At 35.0% G+C, this 13,490-nt stretch overlaps 1 long non-coding RNA gene across 1 annotated transcript; it reads left to right on the forward strand.

Moving 5' to 3' along the window:
* The first annotated feature begins 7,684 nt into the window (after positions 1 to 7,684).
* LOC149072527 (uncharacterized) lies at positions 7,685 to 10,289 on the forward strand. Its single transcript, XR_016194350.1, has 3 exons — positions 7,685 to 7,870; positions 8,597 to 8,708; positions 9,966 to 10,289. It is a non-coding gene; the product is annotated as an uncharacterized LOC149072527 (long non-coding RNA).
* Positions 10,290 to 13,490: the final 3,201 nt, after the last annotated feature.

A 13,490-nucleotide genomic window follows, 5' to 3' on the forward strand; every position in this document is an offset into this window, starting at 1 on the left:
CCCGTCATACGAATGACCTGTAAATACGCCGCGGGTCCCCTGGGTGATATGGAACTGTTCACGACATCCAACAGGTCATACGAGTGATCTGTAAATGCGCCGCGGGTCTTCTGGGCGATATAGAACTATGCCACGACCGTAAAACCCGTCATACGAATGACCTGTAAATACGCCGCGGGTCCCCTGGGTGATATGAAACTGTTCACGACATCCAACAGGTCATACGAGTGATCTGTAAATGCGCCGCGGGTCTTCTGGGCGACATAGAACTATGCCGCGACAGTAAAACCCGTGATACGAATGCGATGGATATGGAATTGTTTTCAACGTACATTAGGTCATACGAATTCAGGGAATTTTTTCTCTAATAGGGTTGTTAACAAATGGAATAGCTTACCCCCGGAGGTAGTAAATTGTGACACAATTGACACGTTCAAAAAGAAATACGATAAACATGTTGGGGTAAATCGAGAAGCTATCGATTCTTAGAATAAGACAACCATAAGTATTCTTTATGGGCATTTTATAACATTTTATCATGTATATATATTGTTTATAATGTTTCTATCTAATTACATTTTTAATTGGGTTGCTTTATTTTTGAAATATATGACATCCATATTTGTTATGGGCATCTTTTTCTCAGCCACCTCGCTGAGCATTATGCCTGTTGTGGCGTTGTATTTGTATGATCTGTAAATACGCCGCGTGTAATCTGGGGGTGGGGATATGGAACTGTTCATGACGTGCAATAGGTCATACGAGTGATCTGTAAGTGTGCAAACTGAGGTTTTTTGAGGTGGGGGGGGGCAGAGATCTACCTCGAACAACCGGACCAAGTGCATTGGTTTCCTAGTATATTTTTTAAGAGGAGAACACTGCTTTAGAGGCCCTGGAATATTCTAAGGGGCCTGATGGGTAAAAACAAAGTAGAAGTTACGGCAAATGATTAAGGGGTCCTCAGAGACTTGTGAAAAAGCCCAAATGTGAGTTGGGCTTTTAAGTTGAAATATAAAGAGAGGAAGTTATGACTATACTTTTTTGGAATTTCACACAAGAGGGAAGTTGATGGACCCCTGGAGGTTCAGGGATCCACCCTTACGTATAGAATTTTTGTACACTATATGTGTTTATTCAAAAATCGAGTCAATGAGTGGGAAAGTTCCTTGCTCCTGGATATGGAGGGCAACAAACAATTAACCACGCTTCCTTGGAACGCCTCTGTAATTTCCCGATAAATAAAAAGCCCTCTGATTAGCCTTTATTTACTATACCTTGATAAATAGATTTATCAAGATCTTCACGCAGAGCTTGCAGAAAAGCGAGACAAAATTTTGAGAGACGGCTGAATAGACATAAAAAGCATAATCAGACTGATGGCTATTGGTAATAACATGAAATCAATTTAGTCTCTGACCATTACTTGTTCTCCATAAGAGATGGGACAAATAATCTGCTGCTAAATTATATATAATATACTACTATTAGAGCTAGTTAAATACTAGTTCATAAATTATATGGTGCATTACTAGTTAGGAGTAAATAATGATTTACATTTCCTTGATTGGATATGAAAATGTAATTAAGTTAAAAAAAATATCATTTTGTTAGTAATATTAACATAGTGTATCATTGTCAAATTTTGTCAGTATCATGAAAATATCTCCCAATTACCAGTTTTCCAATATCTATTGAAATAAAAAAAATTCCATACTTAAAATTCCATATTTAAAATTACCAATAATTTCATTTTTTAATTAAAAACATTAATTTCATTTACAATTGTGATGAATTTTAAGGAAATTAATATTCGGCCACGAAATATTTGATGTCTAGGTTATTCCGCCGAATCACTATTTGTCCCATCTCTATTCTTAGTATCGGAGTTCATTTTTTGGCATTCCATTTCGTTGTTTTTTTTTTAATTTTTCTCAGAATAAAACAATATAATTTGTTACGAAATGATCACTTACACTACTGCGATCATTGAGTACGAAGTCCTTTCTTTGGATGGCATTCAACCACTTCAGATCTTCACATTTCGGAAAATAAAATACAGATATTTTTGGTCCTGACAGATAATTTCCTCTGCAATACGAGTCAGCCATATTTCTGGAAATATATCTCTAATCGACGACCACGTGCCTTCGTTACGAACTGATGTTTTAATGGCGATTACTTGGGAGAAGCAGCGTCGATCGGGAGAGAATGCCGAGAAGAAATTCTCTTTCGTTTAGGCCGGAGTGTGGTGACGTCACAGCATCGAAGATATCCGGCGAAGGCTTCCTGCTCTAGAAGGTATTGGGAATGGACGGGGCTAGTGACAGCGGTATATTCAGGGATTCGACGCTGAATATAGCAATGGGGAACAATTCCTTGGGGATGCCTCAAACCTCTGTCATCATTGAGGATGATGCCTTCCCATTGAGACCGAACCTAATGAAACCATACAGCAAGACCGGACTGAGCATTGCTGAGAAAATCCTCAACTATCGCTTGTCCCGCGCAAGAAGAGTAGTTGAGAATGCCTTTGGTATTCTGGTGTGGCGTTTCAGGATTTTTTAATTATTCAGTCTAAAAATCATACAAGGGGAAAAGATGAAAAACCCTCCTAGTGTTCCACAGCAAAGGCTTCCAGCCGCAATTATAGGATCCCTCTTCCCCTTATCGCACTGAAAATCCTTCGTTTTGTTGCTAGACCCAAAGAAAGGGAAACATGTCTCTGGTTCTACTTCCCCTCGAAACTTATATTTTTAATAGTATTTTTTTTTCTTTTCGTATTTTTGAGTATCCGTCTTCATGAGACCCAAACCCTTCATCGGACTGTACCTTTGTATTGGACCCGTTATTTATGGCCAGTGGTAAAAACCTCTAGCAGTCATTATAACGATTTAGTATGTGTTCTCAGAAACAAACGAATTATTTTACATATGCGTGGCAAATGTCAGTGACTAATCAGTGAAACACCTGCTGCACACAGAAAATAGTATGTTTTGAATTTATACAAAAATTGCCACGTTTTTAAGACAAATAAATTCAATTGGTCGAATGGTCGACGCGTTTCGGCTCTTCCATGGAGAGCCGTCATCAGGACCTCGTGGTGAGAATTCACACGAATGAGTCGTGGAAGAGTGATGTTTACGTCTGTCACTCTTCCACGACTCATTCGTGTGTATTCTGACCACGAGGTCCTGATGACGGCTCTCCATGGAAGAGCCGAAACGCGTCGACCATTCGACCAATTGAATTTATTTGTCTTAAAAACGTGGCAATTTTTGTATAAATTAAAACCAGGCAAAGTTACTCATTTTTTGTGATAATGTTTTGAATTGGTCATCAAGGTGCACATAACTACTGGTGAAGTGGTGATAACTCTAATACTGTTTTCTAAAAATAGAGAAAAGTAAGTTTTAGAGTTGAAAAATCGCGATCAAAGTTTTGAAATTTATCGAGTTATGCAATTTAACATAAGCATCTATCGTGAATATACCGAAAAGAGTGTCTCGCCCAAAACTGAACAATTTTCTGCTCTTCAGTGGACTTTTTTTATGGTGAGTTACGATATATACATTTTTATTTTATATCATTACCTTCTTTCTAGCTGAGATTAAATACAAAGTTAGTGTAAAATATATTTTACGATCGAAGTTATTAAAATAGTGCTAATAAATAAGTGTTGCGTCGATGTCAGCACAAAAAATTCCATTGCCCACTATGAATGAAAACTTCGTATTTTTACACACTATGCGAAATTATTCTATAAAATTGAATATTAAGATATTTTTAGATTGATTTATGTATGACCAATTGAATCTTTTAATCAGATAGATGCGCCGAAATGAAGACAACACTGAGGAGGCTGAAAGTTGCCATTTGTCCCGTATATACGGGCTCAAGCCCTTATGCAGGAGAGGGGGGGTGGATCGTTGCATTGTATATTGATTATCGGTGGCTCAGCCACGTCGTAAAATATATTGGGGCGTTCAAACAGCCTCGGTACCCAGGTTCCAGTGCCTAAGCAATGAGGATGTTTACTGCAGTTGCTGATGAAACGCTTCGTTTATGTTTGTCTGCACGTTATTAATACATTACCGAAAAAAAAAAACATTGCATCACTCCATAAGATAATAATGGTTTCAATTCATTAAACGCGATTTAATTAATCAACTAATTAAAAGGGGTTAAATTAATTATTTAAAAGGGTTTAAATTTATTATTCAATTAAAGAGGGGTTTAATTAAATAATTATCTCGCAATCAAAAGGTAATTGGTTGTTTATTAATTATTAACTTATGAACGAGTAAGCTATTCCAGACCGGGCCGTAGACTCGTAGAAATTTGATTCACTGGGTCGCGGTTCCCAAAAAGTTGAGAACCACTGATCTACACCGTAGATTAGAGGTCTTCAACCCGTGTCCCGCCGTCGCTATTTTGGTGGCCCGCCAAAACATTTCGATCGATTGACACAATACCATTCAAAAATAGGGTAAAACGAAAATTTCAATAAAAAAGTCACCCAGCTTTATATAGACTTATAACAAGGACAGGCTGATCAGTGTACATTATTTAGCTTCTTTATAAGGCTTTTAACGTAGTAAAAGAAACCACACCATACACTTCTTCACTATAAATAACTTCGAATACATCCCATTCTCCTTGAGTGGGAGAAAGCAGAAATGAACGGAATTTCCCTGGTATCGTATTTCCCTGGTGCATGGTTGGATAGGGAGCAGGTGGATGTATGCATCTTGATTGGTTGGAAAAAGAATTTGCACAATATTGGTACAGTTCGTTTAGTTGTGTTTTAGGTCTTTGAAGCCTTTCATCAGAAGCCTTTTAACGAGTTCACGATGGCAAACCGTGATAACAAAAAAAAAAAAAAAAGGAATGTTGAAGAAAAAAATGAGATTTTTTCAAGAAAAATGGTCATCCCTAGATGCTTCAGCGCCTGTTTTCCTTGAAGGAGGAAGGTGATGAATTCATGAAATCTAAAGGAAAACTTACTGGAGTTTCAAGATAAAAAGTGGGTGGGAGATTTCACATTTCTTGTCGATGTCACTGGTCATCTGAATGACCTAAACTACCACTTACTGGGAAAAGACCTAGTTGTCCATAATTTTTATGACTACGTAAAAGCATTCGAAACTAAATTAGTCCTTCGGAAACGTCAATTGCAACACAAAAACTGCATACAAAATTATTGGAGTTCGTAAATAGATCTACAACTTGGAAACCGGACGATTATGGACAGTGCATTTTAAATCTGCGAATGGAATTCAGAAGCAGATTTTCCGACTTCCGCGAGAACGAAATTTCTATGAAAACGTTTTCCTCACCATTCTCGGTCGATATCGAAAGTGTTCCACCTGAGCTACAATTAGAATTTGTGGATTTGCAATGTGACTCTGCAGTTGAATGCAAGGTTTTTTTTTTTTGAAATTCCTTCATTAATTGATTTTTATTCCAAATATGTATCCAAAGAAAAGTATCCAGAAATACGCAAATATGCATTGTTCATATCTTCTATACTTGACAGCACTTACATATGTGAATAGTTGTTTAATCGAATTAAGAACACAAAATCAAAAACTAGAACACGTCTGGCTGATCAGCATTTGGAGAATAGAAACGAATTTCACGAATAGCAACAACACAAATTTTACCTAACATTGAAGCTTTAGCAAAAACAGTCAAGTTTCGCATTAATTTAGGAATTACATCCACTCGCATTCGTAATGTAAGAAACCAAAGATTTTCTTTTTTATTTGGTGCGTAATTAATTCAACATATATATATGCATAAAATCATCCATTTTCATTCTATTTCATACAATGCAAAAAATGCCTAAAATTATTGGTCTTACTTCAATTCAGATTTTTTTTAAAACGAAAATGCCACATAATGGAATCAAAGTATGCAGTACGCGTCTCATTTTAATTTGTCGTATCTGAGCGTACGTGGGATCAACCTTTGGCAGGGGGGTTGGACACAATGAGATTGATTGGAGGCATAAGAAATCTGAGAAAAATTCAGATTTACCAACTTCCAAAAGCATTTTCCAGTAACAGAAATGTATTAATATAGTAAAAAAGGAATTTTTTTGACACTATAATTTGAAATTGTTTTCTTTAAATCATTCAAAATTAATGTGTTAAAATTAATTGAATTGTTTAAATTCTATAAAATGTTTTGAAATATATTTAATTTGTGATCGTCTTTAGGGGGGGGGGGTATTGATATCGTATTGATAATCACGAAGTCAACACTTTTTAAAGGCACACCTAATTCAAATGAAAGCAAAAAGATAAAATCAAAAATTTTTGATAATTTCAATTATCGTTTGAACTTACTAGTCTCGAATCTGCTTCCAATTAACCCAATAACAATTAACTAGCGTACGTGATTCAATTGGAATGGATCCAAGAAAAATATTCTTAGTGGGAAATACCACATAAGCAAATGCAAACTTTTTCATTTTAAATGTTTAAATGGTTGAACGGAGCAAGCCAATAAATATTAGGTGGGGACCAAAGTTCTTGCCAGAAATTTATTGGTTTGGAAAAAAAAGCAAGAAATATGTTTTCTGAAGAAGTCGTAGAAGATTATTCCACGGGGATTCCACTAGACCAGTGTTCCCATAGTGGGCAATATCACCCCCAAGAAGCGATGGAAAGGTCGGGGGGCGGGGCGGTAGATGCTTAGGGTTCAGTATAGGACTTTAGGTGCTATGGGTTAATTTGAGTTGGGGGGGCGATAAGAAAAAAATATTTTGAAGGAGGGGCCGATGAAACACAAAGTTTGGGAAACTATGCACTAGACCAGAGGTCTTCAACCTTTTCCTTGTCGCGAGCACTGCCTACACCCATCATCAAAAGAAGAGCACCCTAACAGCAAGTTTGACGTACCAATGCATGAAATCAGGATGATTTCAATCGTTGATTGAAATTTGCACAAGGTGTTTTAATTGGAACGCTGACCAAGTGCTCGCGAGCATGGAATCGGACACGAGCATCGAGCATTCAGGATACTTCAGAGGGAGCACCGCAGTTCTCGCGAGCAACGGGTTTAAGATGCCTGCACTAGACAGACAATATGACCTTCTTGCGTGTCAGTGTGCGTCTGGCGACATTTTTTTTGCCCTCGCACCGGGCAATTTCTAGCTGAATTGTCGAGGGGAATGTCCATAGTAGAAACAGTATCCTACTGTTCTGGCACTTACACAGTGGACTCTCCTAAGACGAAATTCATCGCGATTGCAGCCCTGAAAGCACTAAGTTTGGATTTTCAGTGGAACCAAATGATGTGACGAATTTTAAATTTTTCAACAGACACTTCACACGTCCCGTATTACACCTAAAAGTTGCAAACAACGAAGAAAATTTTGCGTACTTCTGTACTAGAATACACCGAAACGTATCCAAAACGATCGCGATTATGTAAATTAGACTATAAACACGACTACTGCAGCTCGTCTGGCGCTACTTATCATTTCTGGCAAGAACTCACCTAACATACGGATACTAGTGAAAATAATCGAAAAGAATTTTATTTTGGAAAGAATTCAGTAAAATGGGCAGTACAGCGATTGTGCAAACTGCCGTGATTAACAAAGTAGGAAAGCGGGCGCACACTCAGTTCTGCAGGCTGATGACGTCACGTGCGACTTCAGCGGGGCTAACGAGAAAGAGAGGGCTACGGCACTCGAAAATCACGTGACCAACTGGGTCCTAGCTCCTTCACGTTGCTTCTTGCTTTTTAGCTGGAAGGATGACATTTTTTTCAGTTCTTCCAACGTGCGATCCAAGAATGAAGCTGAATGAATATTATTTCGTTGCGAATTTATAGATCCTGAGAAACATCCAAATACATGGTAAGTGTTAAATACCTTTTCAACCATCTTTATTGATATTAAATCTAAAACAGAGTTGTCTGTATAAAGTAAAGCAAATTGTGTATATCGCAACACGTGCTAAAGCGATCGTGTTTCTGGCGTGGAGAAATTTCATGATTTAACTATTTAGTAGCGTATAAAAAATAATTAAGCTTGCGATGATAATTAAGGAGTTCTCAGTGTAGAGATTCTTTACTTTTTTTGTCGTTTTCATTGCTGAATATTTATCTGTGAAAAGAGTGCAAATATGTAGTCAGGGTTTTGAATCAATTTCTATTTTTATTTTGCATTCTGCTTGCACACTCATTTTTTTTAATAGTTACTAAAGTAAAGTAAGTGTTATATATTTTTCAACTCATCGGAAAAAGAGTTGATACACATGGATGGTACAAATTTCAGAAAAGTTTTGCCTATGATGAGTATAATGTAAATAAAATGCATATAGGTACTCATGATGTAAATAACTCAAAATAATATAAACAAATTATGGCTATGATATGAGCATAATGCAAACAAAATTTTATGAGATAAGGGGTTTATGAATTTAAAGATTAATCATGCACTAAATAAAGCAATTTCTTTCTTGGAACGAAACATTTTATTAGCATTGCGTATTAATTTTTTTTACTATTGAATATTTCAATGAAATAATCAATTTTCCTTTAAATTTTATATTGTTTAACAGGTATTTTTTTCTGTTTATAGATATATTGCAATGTCTAAAGTGATGTAGTGTGGCAGGTTGCTGATTACCGTTCGGAAGAACATACCACAACATTTTGTTTGCCAAAAGAGGAGCCTCTTAGGTCCCAATAAAGTAAGCAAATAAATAAAGTAATTTTCTTTCAAATCCAATATTAGCTCATTTTTTCCCCTCTGTTTATCTATATAGAGTTGATCCCGCTTATTAATGTTTTACTTCTTAGTACAGCTTGTTTTCGTTGTCTCAACTCCAAGTAATTCTTATTAAGATTTCCAGTTTAAAGCGTTTTCCCACTTACGTGTTTCCATGATGGTTTTTTGAAAATGTTATTAGTGGAATCCACTGTATATATTACAATACATATTTCATGCACACGAGAACTTGATCAACTCTTCAATTAAACGTCCTGTAAAAATTACATAAAAGTATTATAATCATGCAGATTTCAGGTAGACATATGTCAAAGGAACCTTTAATGATGGATAACACAAGAAAGGTTGAAAACCGCTGCAATATTGGCTAAAACGTTTTATGTTTATCTATGTATACATGCAGTAGACTATCCGGCCTAGTTTAAAAAGAATGCATTAATGAATTACAAAATATTCACATTTGTGAAATCATTAATGAACAGTAAAAAATAAGTTTAAATAATTATATAAGAACTTGGCCTATGTTTAACATTAATTTTTTGTTCATTTATGAGTGTGTGTTTGTACTGTACAACAGTGTTTCCCGAACTTTTTGATGTTGTGTCCCCCCTCCCCCAGTGAAAGTTAGACTCCCTGTAGCAAAGGTCAATTTCCACGCTTTCCCCATGAAATCCAAAATGATTAATAGTGATAATTTTTTATTTACGTACCATAAGAAATATTAAAGTAGTAAATTACAATTTCACAACACAACATGTGCTCTTCATGCTATAATAGTAAATAGATAGTCCTGAAATCCATGGGGGGGGGGGGAAGGTATGTTAAGAAAGTATAAATTGATTTAAAAACCTGATTGCATTTTAGTTCATATATTTGTTTAAGCACTAAAGTTTTCAAGAAATGTTATTCAAATCATCAAAAAAAACGTTGATACAAACGTTACAAAACAAATTTCTAATTCTTCTTGGGTACTTTGCATGTTTAAAAATAGTAATTTTCTCTTTGCCTTCTGCCTCTTGAGCAATGACTGTGAGGAGTAAACTGTATATAAAATTTTGCGAGATGGCGGATTATGAATTTAAAAGGTAATGAAAGCAATTGTTTCTTTGAACAAGACTTTATTAGCATTGTGCACCTTTTTTGCTGCTATTGCATATTTCAATAAAGTGAATTTAAAGGAAAAATGCTTATTGACTAACAGATTTTTTTCTGTTTACAGATATATTCAAATGCCCAAGCGATGTAGTGTGGCAGGTTGTAGATCTAATTACCATTCAGAAGAACATACCACAACGTTTTGTTTGCCAAAAGAGGAGCCTCTCAGGTCCCAATGGCTTCGGAAAATTCCAACAGACCTGCAACGGTTGAAGGATCCACGAATATGTATTAAGCATTTTGATGAAAGCTGTATAATCAGGACTGATCGATGTATTGTTAATGGCGAGATAAAGTTTTTCCCTCGAAAAATTCCAAAATACAAAGACAATGCTGTGCCAACAATTTTTGAGAATTTACCAGAATATCTGAGTTCTAAGTCAACATCATCGCGTAGGTTCGCAGATGTTGAACAAGAAAATTTTAATCTTGCTGTTGAACTAAGTTTGCAAGAAAAAAAGAATTTTGAAATTTCCAATGCAATTAGGAACTTGGATGATGTGGTTGATTTTTTCAAACAAAAGGAAGCGTCAAATTGGATTCTTCTCAAGAAAGAATCACAACTGGCTGCATGCCATATGAGGACAGAAAACGAATGTCCTTCTGTTTCTGGGTGCATTGTGGTATATGAAAATTTACAATACAGTGTATACATAGATGGTAACAAAATTGAACCAAAAAAATTCTCAAAAGCAAAACTAATCTGTTCCAAGTCTATTCTGAAAGATGTCATGTTTTATGTAGAATCATGTTCATCACCCGATTCCGACAATGCGTTTGAAATTGCTGTAAATTTATTGAAATCTTTACAGATGTATAATGATTCGATAAAATTGCAATTTCTTGTGGAGCAACTAATATTGTTAAAAACTGAAAAAAATGGCAGGAGATATACAAATCAAACTATTATATTTGCTTCTTGTTTGTATATTCATTCCAAACATATATATAACATACTTATGAAATCTGGAGTTTTATGCCTTCCCCACTCTAGAAATTTACAAAATTTGATTGGTAGTTTCTCTCTCAATTCAGCCACATTAGAGGGAAGTTTAGCATATTTGAAATCAAGACTGAAATTTTTGAAACCACATGAATTTTTGATCAATTTGCACGTAGACGAAATTTATATTCAGCAAGATTTGTCTTTCAAAGGAGGATCCATTTATGGCCAAAGTGCTTTTGATCCTGAGAAAGTTGCAAAAACAGCTCAAGTCTTTATGATTTCTTCATTACTCTCTAAATATAAAGATGTAGTTAACATTGTACCAGTTCAAAATTTGACAAGTCAGCAGTTAAAAGATATGTGTATGTCTGTTATTATATCTCTAGAGGAACTTGGTTTTCAAGTGCTTTCAGTAATATCAGACAATAACAATGTAAACCGCAAAGCTTTTGAACTGTTTTCTGGTAATAACATTTTACATTCAAGTGTGCCACATCCTTGTGATGCAAATAGGCAGCTTTTCTTCATTTTTGACACAGTTCACATTCTAAAATGTGTTCGTAACAATTGGCAAGCTAAACGAGATGGGGGTAGATCAATCAAATTTCCTAACATTGAAAAACCTGATGAAGTAATTACCGCCTTGTTCAAACATCTAGAACTAATGTATGATATTGAAAAAAATTCACTTGTAAAGTATGGAAACTTACTTAGCTTGAAAGCTTTATACCCCTCTGGAATACAAAAGCAAAATGTGAATTTAGCTCTGAAAATTTTTTCAGAGAAAAATGTTATTGCTCTGAAGCATGTAGCTAAAAATCATCCAAACATATTTGGTGATGTCGAGGGAACCTGTTTTTTTATAGATATTATTGTGAAATTATGGAAAGTGTGTAATGTTAAGAGTGTGTTTGAAGGAAGAAGGTTCAACGATGAGTTCAGAGAGGCCATTACAAAAGATTCTAAACACCAAATACAGTTATTAGAGAAAATAGCTTTGTGGTTGAAAGTTTGGAGGCAGTCTGTGCCCATTTCAGAAGCATTGTCTGCTCAGACATTTCAGGCCCTTATCACAACCATTGAGGCTTTTCTGGCATTGATTCCATACATTTTTTATAATTATAGGGTAGATTATATTTTGTTGAGCAAATTTCAAAATGACAATTTGGAAGGGCGCTTTGGCATGTACCGCCAAATGAGTGGATCAAATTACTATATCAGGTTCGTTCAAGTCTTGGAGAATGAGAGAAAAATACGGTTCAAAAATAATATTCTTCTATCAACTCAAAATGAAAACTTACCTTTGAAAACACTTCTTCCATCAAATGAACCTCATGATAATGTTGTAACGGTGAGTGATTATCAAGACATATTAGACATTGAATTTTCTTTTTCTATGATACCAGAAAATGTTTTACCTATTATAACATACATTGGTGGATATGTGGCCAAAAATGTTCTATCAAAACAAAAGTGTGATGTATGCAATCAGTGGTTACGAAGTTCTCCAGATGTTACCGTTGACTTCGTATCTACTGATTCACTTGATATATATGAATTTTTGGCAGACCTAAATAGGGGAAAATTGACATTGCCAACTGAGAATGTTATCGTTACTGTTTCCGTTGTGTGGTTCGTAATGTATAATATTGTGAAGAGTCACAAAAAGAAATTTTTATCGACTAGCGCACAACTGTCTGTTCTCTTCAAGTTGGCAAGCATCATTTTGAAGAGAATTGACAGCATCTCATTTAATGATGTATGTCATTGTAACATTGCAAGCAGCCTTGTTGATAAATTAGAAACCATTTGTTTGATAACTGCAAAAATTTTTATCGCAAATTTTGTAAAATACTTCAATGATCAGTTGACCAAAAGTAACGAGAAAGAAAGTGTTAGAAAGATAAGAAAACTGAAATAGCAATTATTTAAAAGCAAATATATATCGGCCATTGTTATATCAACAAATATATATGCTTGTCCAGCAGAATCTAACAGTTGCAAGAGTAGAAAATAATTTGGAATTCCCAAATATAGAACTGATAGGTTTACCTTTGTGAGTTATTTAAGACGTCAAGGTAAATAATACTCCCAAAATTATTGTATTTCTAAATTTAGTTTTCGTTAGAAATTAAAACTTTTCATAAGTGATAGTTGATGTTTTCTCACTGTTATGCATAAAAAATAAGGCAGCAGGAAAATTTGAGCAACTTGTATTGCAATACTGTCATTGACAGCTTTGGTAGCTTCCAAATTCTCGTTTTTTTGTATCCTGTATATATAATATATAATTACCCTAATATGTTACAACGCTGTTGTGCACATTTGTAGTATTTTGTATCTTCAATATTTTTTGGTGGTATTTCTTTCTCTTACAAAACTCCAGTTTTGTGATGAATTGTGCATGAAATGATAAATAAAAATTTTATACTTTTGCATGTCTGAATTTTTTTTCTCCTATTTCAATATTTCTTCATACTAAAAATAAGTAGTTTACAATTTTTTTTTTTTTAATTAGATGAAAGTTCAATTTTACTACATAGACTGATAGATCTTGTATAGCTAATGCAAATAAACTTAGTTTCAGAATGCGAGTGCTATATAGATTGTCATTTGCTGGTTATGAAAATGCAATGGATTACA

The sequence above is a fragment of the Pholcus phalangioides genome, unplaced genomic scaffold (assembly GCF_987345545.1).
Source record: "Pholcus phalangioides strain wild (caught in Gottingen) unplaced genomic scaffold, Ppha-v1.0 ptg000017l_1, whole genome shotgun sequence".
Lineage (NCBI taxonomy): Eukaryota > Metazoa > Arthropoda > Arachnida > Araneae > Pholcidae > Pholcus > Pholcus phalangioides.